The sequence below is a fragment of the Melospiza melodia genome, chromosome 6 (genome assembly GCF_035770615.1).
Source record: "Melospiza melodia melodia isolate bMelMel2 chromosome 6, bMelMel2.pri, whole genome shotgun sequence".
Taxonomy (NCBI): domain Eukaryota; kingdom Metazoa; phylum Chordata; class Aves; order Passeriformes; family Passerellidae; genus Melospiza; species Melospiza melodia.
Genome location: NC_086199.1, coordinates 7560050 through 7570734, shown reverse-complemented (window position 1 = coordinate 7570734; position 10685 = coordinate 7560050).

The window sequence follows — 10685 nt, the reverse complement described above, 5'->3', positions numbered from 1 at the left end:
AAAAAATAGCTGTGCAGTGGTTCATTATCTCCTTTAGCATTGAGGTAAATTCAATGCAGTAAATTCAGTGCAATTTAAAAAGTATATATGCTATAAACTCTGTAAAGTACTTAAGATAGTGCTGAGCATTTCTAAATTATACCTGGCAAGTTGCAAATAGGATTAGGAGAAAAGACAGCTATTTAAACAGAAGCTCAGTAGCATTGAGTCAGGACATTATAAACCCTGCTCTCACCAGGCAGTATTAATAATTAAATTTATTGGCATTTCTTAGGCAGAAGTCTGCCATGACCAGAATGAGTGTGCTGGCATCGAAGGAGAGCATGCCAGTCAAGTGTTATTGAAGAACATGAAATGCCTGTGTGTCAACATAGACTCAAAAGTGTGTATTTTTTAATGTCATGAGCCCCTTTGGCCATCAGGGACTCCCTTCAGACTGAAATTTGCATGGATAAGAGAACATCCCTGCATTCACACTCAAGCCTCTGCTCCTGCCAGCATGGAGGAGAGGCTGGAATCAGGGTGAGAACACAGTGTCCTGCTTCCCACAGCCCCTTAGCACTGGGGAAAGTTATGGTGGAGCAAGCAGCTTGGGTGAGGCCACTTCTTGCCTGTTTGGGTCATAGAGGACATCAAAGAATTGTCCTTTGGATGAGCTGTGTGTCATTGCCTGCTTTTCTGACAGGAGAGTCCCAGTGCCTCAAATATGCCAAAGTTATCCAAGTGCCAAAGAAAGCATCAGTCAAAACTGCAAGTTGCTGTCTACTGTCTAAAACTATCAGCAGGCTAAATAAAAACACCATTCAACTTAGAGAAGTCACAGTGTAATAATTTCCTGTCACTGGAGAATTTTCAAGAATTTGGCAGATTTCCTAGTTTGAATTAGTAGAATAAATTAGACAAGTAACATTTTTCAGAGGGCAGACATAAAAATGTCTTGAGTAAATCAAGTTGTTTCATACCAGTAAATTGAGTCAGCTTAAATTAAAAAAAAAAAAAAAAAAGAAGAAGAAGAAAAAGAAAATCACTTATATTTTCTTTAAGTGTGGAGTTATCAAATGTAAAATCTGTGACAATTTTCAAATTGAGACATTTATCATCAGCTTAGGTCTCCATGAGTGTATTTTTTTTAAAATGATGATATAGTTGAAGAGAAAAATTTTAGTACTGTGCAAGCACATTTTTCCTCCCCCAGTTTTACCCTAGGGTGGGAAGTTTCTTAAACAGGATCCATCCCCAAAGAGGCAATCTTGCCATTTCTTCAGAAAAAAGACCACATCAGTAGCCCAAAGGGGGAATGCTGTCACCACAGCCATGCCAATTTCTGCTTTACTCAGAAAGAGCTGGGGTCACCTCTCTCCTCTGTATTTTACAGTTCACCTTACTTAGCTGGGAATTGGGAGCCATAGAACTGATGGTGTGAGTGAGGGACAGGTCTGGAAATTAACACTTCCCTGGGAGAATCTGTTGGTTCACATCTCTTGGCTCTCTGTTTCCAGGTGCTGCAGATTCCCACTGCCACCTGTCCCCATCAAAATCACAGTTTTGTGTTCTTCTTCCCCATCTCATGAGTTTAAAATGTGGTTTTTTTCCTGTAAATTAAAAGTGGCAATCTGATATAACAATATGCCAGTAAGATCTGGAGCCTTTGGCTTGCCCTTCCATTGTCTGTGCTTCAATCAGTCAGCTCACACCAAGATTATAAAAAACCTGACCCAGGAGTTTACAGTCTGGAGCCCAAATTGAACAGAGCAGTCAGCAGATTATGTATTCGACCAGACAATGAGGTCTTCAGTCCCTTTTTGCACCAGTTTTCATTGCAGGGGTTATGTTTGTATCATATTGCTGAGAATTACACAAAACCATTATTTTTGAAATGAGTACAGTAGACAACAATGTTGTCAATAATGCAAGTGGTTAGTGAAGTGTCTATATTTATAGCAGCATGAGAAGTATTTCAGAAAGCTCTTAGCATGTTTAATTCCACATCCACATACATGTAACATTTCAGAAAATGTAGAGCTTAACTACTGTATGCTTTCCTTTGGAAGGGAAAGCTAGAAAAGGATGTCCCCATACATTTTCTACCCATGATATTTTACATATGGAAAGCCCCTACTGAAAGGGCTTTTATATATGAAGTCTGTAGAAAGGACCTCCAAAAAAAGAATAAAATTATAGTGCTGGCATTTCTAACAAATAAACTATCTTCCCTTCCTCGTTTATCCCATTCTAAACAGTAACTGTGGAACTTTCTTCCTAATAAAGCTTTAGAGCTACTACCATGACTTCTCACCCATGCTGCAGAAATACTATCCAGATGACCAAAGATTTTGTAATGCAGCAAGCTGCAACAAATATCCAGCTGAAACAGCAATTTAGTGGACTCAGAGCAAAACCAAATTATTTTTATGGCATATAAAATTATGAGGAGCCTTTCCCAACATATACCATGACTAATGATCATCAGCCTGTACAACAATGACACTTTAGCCACTCCCTCTGTGGTCACCTTTCATTTGCAATCATCAAGTCTGCTAAAAACAAGAGGAGAAATTGCAGTTTAAAAGTGAGATTTTATCAGCTTTCTCAGACAGAACCAGATTGGGAAAGAAGGTAGAAAGAAAATTTCCTCTCATAATTTAAGGGGCAAATGAGCAACTAATAAACATTCTAATTTAATAAGTGCACATATCCTGCTTACAAATTTTCTTTTGAATAACAGAACTGAAAGGTTGATGTGGTGTTTTGGTTTGGTTTGATTTTTTCCAAAGAGTAAAAGCAAATCCCACAATTAAATGACAGCAATAATGGAAAAAAAATTGAGTTATGTGCACATAAAGTATAAGCTGGGAAATCACAAGGCAAATATTCATTTTCCAGTTTGGAAATAAATCCCAACCTCCTGATTTATATTCCCTCCACACCATTTTTCACTCAGTGAAAACAGCACTGGCCTGCATTGAGAATTCTCTTGAAAAGCCCAAAAACCTTGAGCAGCATTGCTGAAATCCTGCATTTCTGCCATGACAGGCCTGGCAGCCTGGACAGAGCTGATGTAACTGGCTCCAGACACCTATTCTCCACATCAACAGAGCTTTGCTTTCCTCTGCTGCCATGGGGCACAGCTTGTCCTGGGCCCCCTGCATGTCTTCATTGGCCCAATCCAATCCAGCAACTTCTGGGATTGAAGGTGAGACTTTTCCAGCCAAACTCCTCTGCAGATGAGCTCATGGCACACGTTCTGAGGTACCAGGCCATGGCCTCTTTCCTTCTGTACCTCTGCCCTCCTGCCCCACGATCCATGGCCAGCTACCTCTGCACTATGGGGTCCTGGAGGGAAAGCCAGGGTGTCATCTATCTCCATGCAGTTCCACTGGGTAGCTCATGCATGGTTTTCAACCTCTAATTTGCCACAGGATGATGACCCATCAGAGTTCTCCACCATCCACAATGCTGCCACTTCAGTCTGTCACTGCCACATAATCCCCTCTAGGTGACATCTCCTCCTAGGTGTAAGAGGTTTTCTACTAGAAAAGGTCCTGAGAGACCAAAATGACAAAAATTAACCAGCCCTGAGGAGGTCTGGGAGAGCAGAAAAGTGCTGATCAGGACATTCACTGATATAACACTGTCAATTCTTCCGGGAAAATTTCATCAGAATGGGAATCTTAATGTAAACAAATGACTACTTCTGGATTCTTCCAGCCCAGCAGGCCAGAACAGGTAAATATCTACTATCTCAGCATTCCAGCAACTATTAGAAATAAACAGATAGGTTTTAATCATGCTTAATAATTAACAGTAAGGAAGGGCGTTTCAGGTATTGTGTTAATCAACAGGTGCTAAAGGAATATGACCTCTTGTAGGCAAAGTTGGGCATGACAGTCAAATTTTTCCATGACACACACTAGAAAGCACAAAAACACAATCAGCAAGACCACTTTCTTGCTTCAAGTCTCAATATTTGAACAAATGAGTCACTGATATATGCTTGAGATATTCCTACACTAAAACTAGATTATAAGTCATATGTATGAAATCCACTCCTGTGCTATAAGCTGCCTGTGACAGCTTTTCCCAAATACTGACCTAGAGAATGTCTGGTATGTTCAGACTGATCTAAGAAGTCTGGATTTTATATTCATTATCCCAGTTTATAAGTGCATGTCACACAAATGGACTTGTCTCAGCACTGATTTGAAGAACTAAGGAAAATGCAGCCACAGAAAAAACTTTGCTGATCCATTGGCTGAAGAAGTCATATTTCATCAGATTTATATATGCTTCCATTGCCTTAGTAAAGGGAAAACATGAGTTTTTCTGGCAGCATCTGAGTACAAAATAAAGAGTTCATGACTGAAACTGTTAAATATGCACTATTCATTAGTACATGCAGGGAGAAGTGTAGAAAAGAGCTGTTAGAGGTGCTCTAATGACTAAGATAAGGGTCTAAGATTCAGGAGAACTGGATAAAATTTCAGGCTCTGACAAAAACTTTCTTTATGACCTTGGGCTACTCACCAGATACTGCCAGCTCCAAGTTACCCAGCTATACAATGAAGATATGTTTAATTCAAGCCCCCCACTCCATTTTGGTTGGTTCTCCTATATTGTTACACAGAGACATGGACCAAGAGGGAGATTTCTTTGACCATGAAGGAAGGGAGGGATAAGAATCATCTCAGAGATGAATGTGATTTGATCCAAGAAACAAGCAAAGCACAGCTCTTGCAAGCCTGGGGCTGAAGGAGAGGTTTCATCCCTGCAGGTGGCATGGAATTGGAGCTGAGGAACATTAGCACTGTAGGGATGACAGACCCACCTGGGAGGAGGGTGTAGGTTTTACTATCAAAGCCAAACTCATCTCATTTGACTTAAATCAGAGCTACAACGATTTGTACTAGAAAAACAGCTGGTTCTGAAACCAAAATAGCTCCTTAGTCAAGGGCATATTCCAGGGCTTGAATCATCTTTAGCAAAGGAGAGGGGCTCAGTGTCAGAGAGTTTGACAGGGAACATGGGGAAAGCTAACTGACCTTTATGGAGAATGTTAGCACAGGGAACCAAGGCTTAATCCTCAAAAAGCCCTGAGGTATCACTCTCACTGGTGCCAGGAAATTTGTGCCACTCTAAACAGGCAGGCACACTTACCAACAGAGCATACAGGTCCAGATGCTCCATGTGCCTTGATTATTGTATAATATTACCAAATGGGATTTTTTTAAACCTTTAAAATGCCCTGCTCAAAGAAATCCAGCTTCATTTTTCAGAGGTCAGTAAAAGGATCAGCTCATTTCTTTGATGTAAATATTAACTGAAGCTGTTGAATTTGCTTTCTCACAGAATCAATTCTTTCCCAAAGAGAGTAAAATGATACATTGTCAGACACAATGAATTTTCCTTGTGCCACACTCGAATGTCATCTCTAAAGCACTGAGGGAATTGATCTGGGATAGCTCAGGATACCTTTAAAAAGTGCAGTATCAACAGCTTTGCCTTGTAAGGGTGAAGAGCCCTTAACATACACAGATCTCCAAATTTCCTATAAACTTACCTGATTCCTTGTAAAAACATTTTAATTCTCTTGGCAAAACCACTAAGCCTTTATGGGGGTGCATTGGTGACTTGCCTTTTTGAGCTCCGTCTCACTCCTGTTTCTTTTCCAGGTAAGAGCAAGTCAAGAATTCAGAGTTCTCTGGTTCTCTGCTGTTGTCCCTGGACACTTTGCCACTGAGAGGAACCAGCTCCTGCATTTTGCTCACCACTCCAAGTGCCATTGCATTGAGAATTATTGACATTGCCACCTAGGGGGCTCTAGCTGTGTGAGCATAAATAAACACAGTGCTAGGAAAAGACACTCAAGGATAAATAGCAAAGGTAGTGCATTGTGTGAGACCAAAATAACTCCATGCTGTTCACTGACAGTACCTTCCCCTGGCTGTCATGTACTGGCTATTTCCAGCCAGGGCCCTTGTCTTCTCCTGAAAGGCAGAAAGCATGTGTGGCTTCAGAAGCCATGGGGCTCCTCTCTGTCCCTCCAAGATGGTGACACTGAGCTATGAAGATTTCAGGTAAATTACCAGCACCTGTATGGACTCCTTATCTCCCTCCCTTGCAGTCACAGGGTCTCTTCAGCAGCCCCCTCTGCTAGGGTCCAGTCTGGGGGTTTCCCATGCTCTGTACCCCCAGAGGAGGCTTGTGGATGGCAAAAGGGAACTAAAACATATAAATAATCTCACTGAGAGGCAGAAGCATGACAGAAAGATTTGGGCTAAGTCAATTGTGTATGTTCCCTCAGTGTACCTCACCAATCTTGGTGAGAAGGGTGGGTGCTTGGGGCTGTGAGGAGAGAGAAGGATGCAACAGGTCCATAATGTCCATGTTTTGATGCAGTGGGGGGCTTGAGTGAGAGCCAGGGGTCTGTTCTGCAAAATGGACCAATTAAATACCAATTTGATCCTACACTAATGGATGTTGAAAGAGCCACAGTCCTGGCATGTGACACCATTGAAATTAATTCCTCAAGGATGAGCTTGGCTTGGATGATACCTCAGATGAGAACCACAGAGAAGTATTTTGTCAAAATACAATACGTGGACAAGTTCCTGATCTTCAATGGAACTGACAAAGATTCACATTTAGAACTCATTGGAAAGCTAAAACAATGTTTTGGCATTTATATTGGTGTTTGCAAATGTCCTCTTAGCACTTGAATTATGTTATTTTACTCTACAAAGTTACTATTCCATGGATTCATTTTTTCTTTGTTCTATTTTAAAGTAGAACATTCTGGAGAAAACCAGAACTCAAAGCCAATTCATCTGCTTTGCTCACCCCAGTACAGCGATGTTTATTTTGAAAGGAATCTTTTAATGATCTTTTCCAATTACAAAATAATGAAAGAAAGACAATTCATATCCTGCATTAGTTATTGTATTACATGTAAGCCTTTTTAAGCAGTAAATTCCTCATTATTTTAAAGCTAGATTCCTGGATTTTTACCTGACTTCTCTGCTTTGCTACACACCTTCTGCTCAGTGTAGCACATCAGTTTTCCCTTTGAAGATAATGTCCTCTCTTTAGTGGTATTCTAGTCACAACAGTCAGTATTTCAGACTGTGAAGGGAAGGTCAGAAATTTAAAAATAACATAGTTCTACTCATGCCAAGGGGATAGTAACACAGCAATCAAGTCCAGTTTGGAAATGAAATTAGCACAGAAAGCAATTATTTTAATGCAGATATGCTCTCAGCTAGGTTTCTCACCTTTCTGTAGTCACAAAACTTCTGCTGAAAAATTATACCTGGGATATTTGGACTGTCATTAACCAATAGTTCAGACTCAACATTAAGCAGAAGTACTACTCTTCAAAGAGATGATCTAAATTGTCTATTTCATTTCTTATAAGGACATGCAACTTTGTCCTGCCTAAAGTTACATCCTCACTACAACATTAAGCTCAGTTCTTATTGGGTTTTGCTTCACTAGATTTCATCATCCCCAGAGATGGTTCAGAAATACTGTGAGTTTTGCTCCAGGACATTCATGACTCCATGTACTCAGTCAGCAGGGGATGCAGTGTCTTGCTTGTCCAGATACACATCTGCTGCTTCAGGCCTGGAAAATCTGTTTGTGCTTCCAGCCAGCAGTCTCCAGAGGATTAAGTAGCCTCCAGCAAAACTCTTCTGCAATAGTGTTGAAATAAAAAATGTTAACATGTCCAAAACACTGATTAAACCCAAATTAATCCTGAAGCAGTTATGGCAGCCCTTCTGTGCATATGAACCTGCTGAACCAGCAACTGTGCAACATCTGAAGCAGCAGCCATACAGGGACAAAGTAAAAACATAACAAGAAATCCAAGACCTGCTTGGGGTGTGTTTCAGAGAGCTTGTCTGCTGCTAACTCCCAATAGCAAGTCCTTCAGTGCACTCTGCTGCCATTGTAACCTCTGCCAGCTCAGTGAGAGAAGAGCAGATCCACTGTCAGCTGCCACAGTTGATCATGTTGATGTAAATTCAGTTTCAGAGAGGTCTCAGCCCACCCAGGACTCTTATTAGATCTGTTAGGGCCTCATGAGGTCCTTCACCAGCACCTTGAGTGAGCACTGGGAGGTTCAGGGCAGGAAGTCCTGCAGCTCCTACAGCACACCTGAAGGGTGGCAGATCAGAGTGGAGCAGCAGAGAGTGCTGCTTAAACCCTGTAATCCTCACAACCACAGGTTACAGACCTTCCTGACTGCTCTGCTTCCTGGACCACTGCTACTACCACCACCCTCTCATTTAGATTCCCATGTCACATGGTGATTTGGGGGCTCTGTGGCATTTAGGACATGCTGCATTCAACATTGCACAATTTAAGGCACATTTCTAGGGAATTCAGCAGTGGAATTTTCTTGGTCTTCCTTTCGCTGCTAATGTACCTGTAGAAGCCCTCCTCCTCCTAAAATGCACATATCCACCCATCACAGCACTTCACAGTGTCTAAGTACAAAGAAGCAATGGGTGGGTCAGTACCCTGCCTATCCAGGTCTGCAATACTGGGAATATTGTGTCTCCCAATCCAGTCAATATGGAGATCCAGGCACTGCCTCAATGTGACTTGCTGGAACATCTAAATTAGATGGTGCACCTTCATCTCTTGATTATTACTCTGAAAAAATGATAATAATAGCCTTGGGGCAAGGCTTTAATCCACGTTCCCCACACATCCCATTATAGTTACAAACACGCCATGCATACTCAGGTTCAGTAGAAAGAATAACTATTCTTTTCCAATGTGGTAAAGACAGATGAACAATGGAAGCCCTCTCAAAAGTCTAGTTTCCATTTCCTTCACAAAGTCAAGGACTTCCCGGATTGCCCAGATATGGTTTATGTGCTTTTGTTGGCTTCAGATAGGAGAGAAAAAAGGAAGGAGCCAACAGAAGGGAACCCATTTGAGGTCAGACCTCGTCAGGACCAGCAGACTTGGGAATTTGTGTCCAGAAGTGACTTCTGTTTATTTCTGCTGTATTCAAGGAAAGGGGAAAAGACTGTTTATTCTTCTGTAAATAACACGATCGCAGGGAGAAATACACTACATTTACACGAGCATTGTCTCTTCCAAATAGAAAGGCTGTGACAGGTGACAGCATACTTACAGCCTGTTCCTTGAGACTTAGTATGATCTCTTTCACATGGAAGAATAATTAGGGAAAGAACATCCTGAAATTCTTCAAATTGCAGTTTGGTTTCTTTCCTTCAAGCTGTAAAAATCTCACGGCAGATATTTACAATCAGTTTGAGCCACAGGAGCTGTAACTAGTTTGTGTTTTGTCGTTCCAGTGCAGTTTCTTTAAAGGATTAAGGTCTTAGTCCCAGCCAACACAGGAGCACATATCACCAATATTTGGAAGCAGGAAAATCCAGAAAGAAAATCCAGATTTTAAGGAAATCAAGACTGACAACCTCTCTTCCTGAAGCAAATCACTGCCTGATCCAGTTTCCAGTTTGACTGCTGCCCTTTCCTGCAGTACACCTGCAGGTAAAAAAGCAATACAAGCAACACACCCATTTCCAGGTGAGGAGCAAGTGAGGTGATGGTGCAGCTGTGTCTGTACAAAGGAGCTGCTAATGGTCCTCCTTGAGTGGAGGATGGTTGGTTGGTTGGTTGGTTGGTTGGTTGGTTGGTTGGTTGGTTGGTTGGTTGGTTGGTTGGCACAGTTCTGGCTTTGAGAGGCTAAGGGAGACAAACCACAGAATAAACACGAGCAGTGAGAAGCATCTTTACAGCTCTGTCAAAGAGTGCTTTGTCTATCTGTGAGGGCAACTAAATGCATGAGCTAAAAAATAATTTTGTCCCTCAGTGGGGAGGAAACACTGGTGGGATGAGCACTCAGTGAGTCCCCATTTTTAGGGACAAAAAGCCACATTCCTTAACACATATAGAAGTGTTAGGTCACTGGTCTCACTAGAGCTTAGCACTACTAAAATGTCTCTGTGATTACAAGCAAAAATGGACAAATACTGTTATTTTGCTGATGAAATGCTGGTTTCAGCCTGCACAGAAAAATGTGCTGTTCAGACTACCTTGGTATTCCATGTATATCAGGTACTGGCCCCTAACAGGACAAGAAGAACAGTCTGAACCAGACAGACTGGAGACAGGGAACCTGCAGCACCTCCAGGTCTTGCCGTGCTGGCTCGCAGAGAACCTGCTGAGCACAGGGGGTGCTGCCTTCACAGGCTGCTGCTCCAAACCCACCTGCAGTACAAGTAACATGGACGTGAGCTCACTTCACTTCTTTTCATACCTCAAGACACCCAACTACCCATGATGGTCACCCCAAATCCAGCTGCCTTCCCTTTCTCACAGCTGCAAAGACTGAAACTCCCAAGGACAGAGTTTCCTTCATTAATCATCAGGCAGAATTTATTTTTTTTTTCTTTTCTCTGTCTCTTTTTCCATTTCTGAGTTGCAACATCTCCTGCCAATGTTCAGCTTGGAATGAATTTCTACAACAGAGCCATATAACTTCTGAAAATAGATACTTAAACTGGAAAGCCTGACACACCCTATATGGAGCCTGTGAGTGGCAGAACCATAATCAAAAGAGAGTCAAGACACCAGGCCGTGCTAGCAGCATTCAATTAGGCTCTGAGCAAAGCAGCCCTAAGAGAAGAAAGTAAATGGGAACTCTG